This window comes from Gavialis gangeticus, unplaced genomic scaffold (assembly GCF_001723915.1).
Source record: "Gavialis gangeticus isolate Ggan-Ray unplaced genomic scaffold, GavGan_comp1, whole genome shotgun sequence".
NCBI classification, from domain to species: Eukaryota; Metazoa; Chordata; order Crocodylia; family Gavialidae; genus Gavialis; species Gavialis gangeticus.
In genome coordinates, this window is record NW_017729027.1 from 17,121,508 (window position 1) to 17,131,493 (window position 9,986).

Genomic DNA, 9,986 nt, shown 5'->3' on the forward strand with positions numbered 1-9,986 from the left:
CAGCTTCAGACTACTGCACCACGTAGCACAGTTTGGGGAGGAGGTGAGCAGCCTTCAGTGATGAAAGAACAGGTTAGGGACTACTTAGAAAAGCTGGACATGTACACATCCATGGGGCTGGATGGGATGCACCCAAGAGTGCTGAGGGAATTGGCTTATGTGATTGCAGAGCCATCGGCCAGCCTCTTTGAAAAGTCATGGCTATCAGAAGAGGTCCAAGATGATTGGAAAAGGGAAAACATAGTGCCCATGTTTAAGAAAGGAAAAAAGGAGGATCCAAGGAACTACAGACTGGTCAGCTTCACCTCAGTCCTGGACAAATCATGGAGCAAATCCTCAAGGAATCAATTTCTAAGCACTTGGAGGAGAAAAAGGTGATTAGGACCAGTCAGCATGGATTTACCAAGTGATATCTGAGCAACCCGATTGCCTTCTCTGATGACTGGCTCTGGATGCAGGGAGACTGGTGGATGTTGTGTACATTTATTTTAGCAAGGCTTTCGATACAGTCTCCCACAACATTCTTGCAGGCAAGCTAAGGAGGTAGGGACTGGATGAATGGATTGTAAAGTGGATAGAAAACTGGCTGGAGCATCAGGCTCAAAGAGTAGTAATAAATGGGTTGATGTCTAGTTGGCAGCCAGTATCAAATAGAGTGCCCCAGATATCAGAAAAGATATCAGATTTCACCAGAGAATCTTGTCTGCCAAATATTCGGTTTAGGCATTTGGGTGATGGCTCTTCTAACTGGGTGCCTGTGTGTCTGTGAGTGCTCAGAGCAAGCTGTATCCAAGCATGAAACACCAGCAGGCACATTTTAATTGGTCTCTTCAGCATTTATGTTTATTACTATTCAATGTTAGTTTATTATTGGCTATTAATTAGCCACATAGTAGTATAGTGGCTGGTATCAAGAAACTCTTCTGTTTTGAGAAATAGAACCACATGGTTGTGAGGGAAGAAGGGAGGTATAGGCAAAGATTAAAAAGAAAAATCATCCGAACAGGAGATAATCACAAAGGGAGCTCCTTTCCCTACTTTTTCTCTTTCAGTAAGGTCACCCCTTAGCCTTGGCTCCCATAAATCCTGCAAATCCCTTCTACACAAAGATCCCAGGAACTCCCTATTTTATTATTTATAGTGCAGGTAGTGAGCACTGAACTGTGTTTTGAGTCTGAGAAGAAATGGCGCGATTGTCAACAGGACGGCTCCTAGTCTGTATCAGAGCTGTATCTATCCTATTTAGAACGGGAGTTTTGGCCAGTAGTTTACTCTGCATATTGCTCTGTCAAATGCAGCAGAAATAGCAGTAGGGATGGGTAATACCACCAGATTAGGTGGCATGAAAAACAAAGGACCAGGCCCAAAAGCCAAAATTCAACTCTGCTTTAGGCAGGTAAATAGCACTTACATAGCTGACGTTAGGCACTTAAGTGGCTTTTTGCATGTCACTTACACAGATTTAAGAACCTACATCCCTCTGTCCAACTTTCTTTCTCCTTCTGAGCATGTCCAGAAGGAACCTGCACCTGCCACTTGCACTCTCTTGGCAGGGCAGGGCAGAGATGCATCTTAGGCCCCTCTACACAAGCAGGTAAAGGCACAATTGGATCTAACATGTGATCCACACAATTGGGCTTTCTGCCATGCCACATGTACATGGCAGAAGGCACGATTGTGGGATTGTACATTAGATCCAATTGTACCTTATTGCCAGCACAGGGGGAGCCAGGACTGAGAGTCACCCATGCCTGATGGGGCTCTCAGTCTCAGCTGTGCTGCATGTGCATGCCATCAGTTGTGGGGACACTTGGTCCCAGCTGCGTGTGTGGCACAGGCAGGACTGAGAGCCCCATCAGGTGCTTGATCCCAGCTGCAGGTATAATCCTGGGGGTTTCACACACCACCAACCCAGACAGGTTTGGGTTCTGGTCCCTCCTGTCTTCTCTACCACCCACGGTGTTAAAATAGCTAGACAGCAGTGAGGTATAACTACTGGTTTAATGTGGGCAGAGGCTGGGGACAGGATCTAAAGTTCACTCTTTTCTAGGGCAACATCCATCTCACTAGCCATACCCTGTGGCTTTCTCATATTTTTGCCCCTCAGCTGCCCATGGGGCCAGCTTCAAAAGTAGTGATTGGGAGTGTACTGGGCAATGCCTAGCCTGTGGCCTACTGGTGAGGGCAGTCTGGTTTTAAGTGTGAGAAACAGGTTTAAAACCACTCTGAATAAGGGGACCAAGCGGTGCAGGATAGTGGGTTTTCTAATTCCTGGGCAAGTATCTAACCCCTAGGGTAAAAGAAGGACTATGGTTTGAGGTGTACATACTAGTTGGGCCTGGCTCTGGTGTGAGACACACAGGTATAAGCCTGTTGCGCACCCTATGAACACAGGACCTCACTAGACCCTCTGACAGACCCTGACCCTGACCCTCAGCATGGAGCCAGGAGGTAAGTAGGGCCCACGGTGGGTGGGCACTAGTCAGTGGTGGGCGGCAGGTGAGTGGAACTGAAGAGGGTCATGCCCCGCCCCCTGACTCCCACTTAGCCCAGCTCCCCAGGCAGCCATGTGACCAGAGCTGCGCAAACAGGTGTGCTCTGGGCCTGGTGCATGAGTTAGCATAGGAGTTTGTGTGGAAGGGTGTGTAAAAGGGCACGAAGCTCTGGGCAGTGAACCTGCAAGCTCAGGTACTCAGTAGTATTACTCAGTAGTAGCTTAGACTACACTGTAAAATGGTGGGGACATGCTGCACCCCAAAAACTCCTGCCTCCCTCCCTGCTGGAGTGCCCCCCCCCCCTTGTACCACTGAGGCCTCCATCCAGATGGAGCCTATGGCTCCAGGCTATGGGGGCTGCTTGGCACGACTGCCAGCATCTGGGAATGGGAGCAAGGGCACTCCCATTTGTTGGGCATGTTCCTTTGTGCGCTTTCCAGAGTGCCAGGTGAGGGAGCTCCAGGAAGTGGTGAACAGGCTTCGCACCATCAGGGCCCACAAGCAGGCCCTACACCTGGAGAACAGAGGGAAGAGCACAGAAGCCCATCAACAGGATGAAGAACAGTGATGAAACTGGCCTAGACTCCCATCCTGAAGCTGCCTGGAAGATAGTTGTCTTCAGCCCCAAGTTGTGCACCAAAATTACTCCTCCTCTGGAACTACAAAACATGTATGCACTTCTCTCAGCACTAGTAGAGTCAACAGCTGTAGCACTAGCTTTGGAATAAAGAAGGCAACCAGCTCCTCCAAAGAAGAGACACAAGGTAGTCATGGTGTATGATTCCCTTCTTAGGGGGAGTGAGGGAGCAATCTGCTGCCCTGACCCATGAGGTCTGCTGCCTCCTAGGGGCCCGCATCCGGGATGGGGCTGAAAGAATCCCCAAACTTGTCTGGCCTTCCGACCACTACCCCATGCTCCTCATCCATGTGGGCACGAACGACGTGTCACAAGAGGCTACAGGATTCTGGGGGCTGAACTCAAGGGGCTGGGGGCGCAAATGGTTTTCTCCTCAATCCTCCTGGTTGCGGGTCACGGGTAGAAGAGGGATAGATGCACTGAAGAAGTAAACAGAAGACTCTGGTGATGGTGCTACCACGAAGGCTTTGGCTTCTTCAACCATGGCAGGCACCTCAGAGACTGTGACCTGTTGGGAAGGGATGGCATCCACCTCATGCCAAAGGGGAAAAAGTTTTTCTCAGCTAGAATGGTGGACTTCTTTAACCTCTTTAAACTGAGATCACTGGGGGATGGGCCATCTACTACTAACACATGCCTGAGAAATGACGACCTTGAAACCAGCATCCCAGGGAAGCTTTCTCTGACACTAACCAACGGACAGGTCATTCCACAGGCCACCAGGAAGCCCATGGCCTCTATTGGCAAGCCTAGTTGCCTGTACACTAATGCCAGAAGCATGGGAAACAAGCAGGAAGAACTGGCTCTCCTAGCCAACAAGCAATATGATTTCATAGGGATCATGGAGACCTGGTGGGACTCCACCTATGACTGGACAACCAGAATAGGGGATACACCCTGTATAGGAGGGATTATGTTGGAAAGAAAGGCAGAGGAGTTGCTCTCTATGTAAAGGAACATTATACCTTAGAAGCAAAGATTGGAAATAAAGAAGGGTGACTTGAGACAGTCTGGGTCAAGATATAGGGAGAATGCGGGGAAGGGGATTTGACTGTAGGAGTCTATTACAGACCTCCGAACCAAAAGGAATAGTTCAAACAAGAATTCTCTAGGGAACTGGCAGAGGCTGCATGCTCTCAGAGAATGGTTGCCATGGGTAACTTCAACTACCCAGACATTTCTTGGGATGAGCATTCAGCTGGATCAGATCACTCACAAACCTTCTTCACCAGCATTGAGGGGCTCTATCTAACTTAGGAAGTCTATGTGCCAACCAGGGGCAAGGCGCTCCTAGACTTGGTTCTGGCCAAAGGGGACAATCTGGTAAGCAACCTGAGGTTTGAAGGGAAACTGGCATTGAGCATGAGATGATCACCTTCTCCATCCACTGTAAGTCAGGAAAAATTGGCCAGTAGGGTAGTAATCCCTGATTTTAGGAGAGTTGATTTCCACAAACTCAGGAGATTGGTGGACAAGGGCTTGCTGGACCATGGTCCAATGAGGAAGGGAATACAAGAAGAGTGGTTGTTTCTCCAGGAAGCCATCCTACAAGCCCAAAGGAAGTCCATTCCCTTTTGCAAAGAAGGTGGTAAAAGTGCTGGGAGACCCCATTGGCTCAACAAGAAAGTCATGGATGTCCTGAAATTAAAACAAGAAGCCTACAAGGGGTGGAAGCCAGGAAGAACAACCAAAGAGGAGTATTCGCAACAGTCCACACCTGTACGGAGCAGATTAGGACACCTAAGACACTAACCAAACACAAACTGGCAACTGGAATCAAGGACAACAAAAAAATCCTTCTTTAGATATGCAGGAAGTTAAAAAAAGAACAAGGGAACAAAACAGAACTCTTGAATGATTACTTCACATTGGTATGCCAGTCCTAGGGTATTAGCCTGCTTGACATGCTACCGGATTACCATGGTGGGGGTGACCACCCTCCCCCACAGTTGGCATAGATCTTGTGTGGGAACACCTACAAAGGCTAAATATCTACAAGTCAGCAGGACTGGATGCACTATACTCGAGAGTGCTAAAAAAACTGGCCAATGTCATTGCATGACCAATGGCAGGGTTATCTGAAGATTCGTGGCACCCAGGAGAGGTCCCAGAAGTTTGGAAAAAGGCCAATGTGGTACCTAGCTTTAAAAAAGGGGGAAGGGAGGACCCAGGAAATTACAGGACAATTAGTTTGACCTCAATCCCTGGTAAAATCCTGGAGAAAATTATCAAAGAACCTATTACACACAGGCTAACCGATGGCAGTATTCTGAAGGACACAGCCAACATGGCTTTGTAACTGGCAGGTTAGCCCAGACCAACCTCATTTCCTTCTACAATCAGGTAACTCACCACCTGGATAGGGGAAATGAAGTTGATGTCATAGACTTCAAAAAGGCCTTTGACCTGGTCTCCCGTGATGTTCTCATGGTCAAACTGGGAGAATGTGACCTTGACTGCTTTACAGTCTGCTGGCTAGGCAACTAGGTAGGACCCAAAGGGTATTGGATGATGCAATTGAGTTGTCATGGTGGAAGCTGACCAGTGGCATCCCATGATCTCAGTATTCGGACCAGTGCTCCTCAACATATTCATTGACAACATGGATTCAGGTATCATAAGCAAACTGGCAAAGTTGCTGACAACACCAAACTATGGGGGAGCATGGTCATGCTTGAAGACAGACTGGCAATACAGGCTGACCTGGACAGGCTTGTGAGGTGGGCGGACCTCAGCTGAATGTTGTTTAACACAGAGAAATGTAAATTGCTGCACCTTGAGAGAAATAATCCACAACACATTTAATGCTATGCTTCCAAGCATTGAATTATATCTGGGTGCCATGACAGACAACAAAATGAACATGAGCCATCAATGCAATGTTGTAGCTGGCAGAGCTAATCAAACACAGGTTGCAGGGAGGGGAGCAGGGCAGCAGATTGCCATTAAAGGCCTCCCACAACCCTCTGGGAGTGCACAGCCGCCAAGAGCCAGCTCCGACCCTGCCTGAGATGGTAGCAGGCAGACAGCAGTGGGAGAGCTGGCTCTGTGCTCCTGCGGCAGCTGTCTTCTGTTGGGGGTAGGGAGCTGTGGACCTGGATCCCTAGCCCCATAGCCCTCACAGCTGGGGTCCCCCTCCGGTAGGGCAAGGGGGCAGGGGCTGTGGGTGGGAGGCAAGGGGCATGAGCAGGGTTAGGCAGCTGTTGTGGGGGCAAAGAGGGGCACCAGCAGGGCTGTGGGGGGCCTTTAATTTTAATCATGGATTTGGGGTTTTATGTCAGAGAATCTGCAATTTTTTATCATGGAAAACCAGGATCCCCGCTATTAATACAGAAGGTCAGATACAGCTGCTGTTCAGAGCAGCTCCCAGGTCCTTTGATGGAAGTGGGGAAAGCGGAGACAGAGGCCATGGCAAGGCCAGCCAAATAACACAGCCCACATGAAGCCCTGCATGGGAGGAAGGTAGCATATGTGAACAAACAACTAATTTCTTAATTGACAAATCATTAGGTTGCCTGGTATTTTCCTCTTTAACCTCATAGGCTATGCTTATTAGTCCCTATCTTAGCTGCTAGTGGGAGGGTTTGGGAATGAGGGAGTGGTCGGAAGTCAAAAGGTAAGAAAGGTTTATTGACTTAACAAACACACAACTACATGTAGTATAACAAGACAACAATGACAGACAATAACAATTTGCGTTGGCAACTTATTGGCAGTCCCCTCTGATCCCTGATGCACGACGAGTTCCTCTTCTATAAAGCTCAGCAAAGTCAGGTGTCTTCAATCTGTGCTGTCTGAGGGGTACTGGGAAGGACTCTGGTATCTAGTCTTCGGGCTCCTTGAGATCTATTGGCCCACTGAACCCAGGTCAGCAGCTAATTTTTAAATTAGTAGCTTCTCTTACAATGCTGCATCTTCCTTCTGCTGATTTCTGGATGTGCTAGCCAATTTATAACTTCTGAGCTAAGCTGTTGACTCTCAGCCACTTACACTCCTACTCTATGAACTTTCTTTATGACTGACTAATAGCAGTACAAGCCTTTGCATTTTCCTGATAAGGTTAATTTTAACTGCGTCACTACATACAAGGCCTCACTAATCTTTTACTTCAATTACACTTTTAGCGGCAACATACAGTTCACAATGCAGGAGTAAACAACAAGAAACACCCGGACTAATCCTCACAGAGCATTCAGCAAGCACCTTCACTACACAGACACAACTCTCAGCTGTCATACTCCACCCCTTGCTTGCTGAAGCACTGTGATAGCTTCAGTTGAGATGCTAAAGCTACATGAGCTACATCAGGGAACAGGGAGGGATCTTTAAATTTAACTTGCATAGCATGGACCTGTGAATGAACAGATTTATGACAACAATGGTTAAAACACTATTTAGCTGTTGCCACTAGGGCAATACAGAGCACTATGACGCTTAAGATGGTCAGTCATGTAGTTGAGGTGATACCTGGTGACATGCGAACAGTGCAAATCACATTGTACCATTTACATAGCTTGGGCACGTTGACAGCTAAACTAATGATCTGTCCACCCTCCCGAGCAAGGAGGGCCAACTGAGTTTTTTGCTGAGTTTTTGCTTTAAGGCTTCACAGCTTATAGTAGTAGTTTCATAGTTTCATAGTAGCTAGGGTCAGGAGGGACCTGACCAGATCATCTAGCCTGCCCCCCTGCCACAGGCACGAATGAATGCTGGGTTCACAAGACCCCAGACAGGTAATCATCCAACCTCCTCTTGAATTTGCCCAAGGTAGGGGCAAGGACCACTTCCCTGGGAAGTTGGTTCCCGATTTTGGCCACCATAACTGTAAAATATTGCCCTCTGATCTCTAACCTAAACCTATTCTCCATCAGCTTATTACCATTGTTCCTTGTCACCCCAGGTGGTACTGGGGAGAAAAGGGCTCTACCTATTTGCTGTTGATTTCCCCTGATGAGTTTGTAGGCAGCCACCAGGTCCCCTCTCAGCCTTCCCTTGCTGAGGCTGAACAGGTTCAGGTCCCTCAGCCTCTCCTCATAGGGCCTGTTCTGCTGCCCTCTCACCAAGCAGGTGGTCCTCCTCTGAACCCTCTCCAGGCTGGCCACATCCCTTTTGAAGTGAGACGCCCAGTACTGGACACAGTACTCCAACTACGGCCTGACCAAAGTCTCATAGAGGGGGAGTACCACCTCTCTGGATTGGCTTGAGATGCACCTTTGGATGCATGCCAAGGTATGGCTGGCCTTGCTGACATTGGTGGCCTGTGTTCATCTTGGAGTCAATAATGACTCCAAGATCCCATTCTGCTTCTGTGCTTTCAAGAGGGGAACACCCCAGCCTGTATGTATGCTGTGGATTCCTTTTCCCAAGGTGCAGCACCCTGCATTTGTCTACATTGAAAGCTTATCTTTTACCTCATTATAGTTTTCTAACTGTGGCATGTCTACATCTGATACCCATGAAGTGGGTATTGTAAAGTTGAGAGTTATAGTCTCAGAAGAAATTTCTGGCTATTTCAGGGCAATAGTACGGTTACTTAATTGTAGCAGAGTAACAGCTCTACTCTTAGCTTTCAAGCAACATGAATTATACAAAGCCCAGGTGGTACTATTTTCATACAATAAGTGACCTGGTTTCTCTTAACAAACACATTGCCCTATTGTTACATAGGAAACATTAGATAGTTCGTGTACGCAGGTTATGTTGGGTGGGCTGAGGGGCCATCCTCTTCATAGGGTCTCTAATCTAATTAAGTTGTTACTAATTTGAATGAAAGGGGATTGTGTTACATACTGAGGGCCATTTGGGATAACTATCTCCCATATGGGGCAATGCAGATTCTAGTCTTAAAGGCATCTTCTTCTTTGCCCCATGCTAAGCAAATAAGCAGTGGTCTAGTTTCTATTTTTTACCCCCTGCACTAGGAATGAACACTTTCTTTTATTACAGCCTTCCTAAGTCGTAATTCAGGTACTTTCATAGGGGTATCTTTCTTTAAATGTTGCAGGCATTCTATGATGCTCTAAGCCGGGGGGGCATTCTTTATTTTTGATGTTGTTTATTACTTGGGAAAAATGCATGTTTAATGATAACTGAACTTGTGCACAAGCAGTACTCTAGGTTTGATTTTTGTCTGCTCTAAAAGCAGTGTCTATTGTGGCCTGGGTAAGACAGACTGTCTTTAATTTTACATTAGTTAGCAATTCATCAGTGTGCTCTAAAGTTTTTCTGTCGAGCATGCCTCCCTTAGTGAGCAACCTTACTGCCTGTCGGAGATTGGCTACTCTTTCAGTATTTTTCTGGGACTTATCTAAGTTCTATACATTCAGAGCCAAGTGAAGTCTGTCTTAAAGATAACTTGGAGCATCTTTTCGATGGCAGGGCCTAATTGTATTTGTGGAATGGAAAATGGTCGGCCATTCTCACCTAAGTAACCCTTCAGCTATGCGGGCTCCTGCTGAACAGTTTGGAAAGGTAGCTCGGATATCCTATTGTTCTGGTCTGAACAATACTCAGGCAGTGAACAATGAAGTGTTTAGGAGGGTTGGGATTTTAACCTGTGACCACCACCAGGGTGTGGAGTTATACATGATTAGTGTTGGGGCCTCCCAGGGGGGAACAGCCAGAGACAATAGTCACATTTATCCTTCCTTCTTTGAGAGCCCATAACTATGCTTCACTTCTCGAAGTGTGGAAGAGTTCCTACTGTTGCTCATGGGGATGATATGGTACTGGGTTGGTGAAACGGCATTGCCCTGGCAGAATTATAGCACTAATTTTCTTTAGGAATCCTACCGGTATAAAAGGATGGGAATAAGTGGTGGAGACTTGTGGATACAGCCTCCTTCTGGTTGTAT

The 9,986-nt window shown here is 47.3% G+C and overlaps 1 long non-coding RNA gene across 1 annotated transcript in view; it reads right to left on the reverse strand.

Moving 5' to 3' along the window:
* Positions 1-1,052, reverse strand: part of LOC109299944 — a 16,705-nt gene extending 15,653 nt beyond the window's left edge. Inside the window, exon 1 of the long non-coding RNA XR_002098064.1 lies at positions 1,039-1,052. This is a non-coding gene — a long non-coding RNA (uncharacterized LOC109299944). The remainder of the gene's footprint in view (positions 1-1,038) is intronic.
* Positions 1,053-9,986: the final 8,934 nt, after the last annotated feature.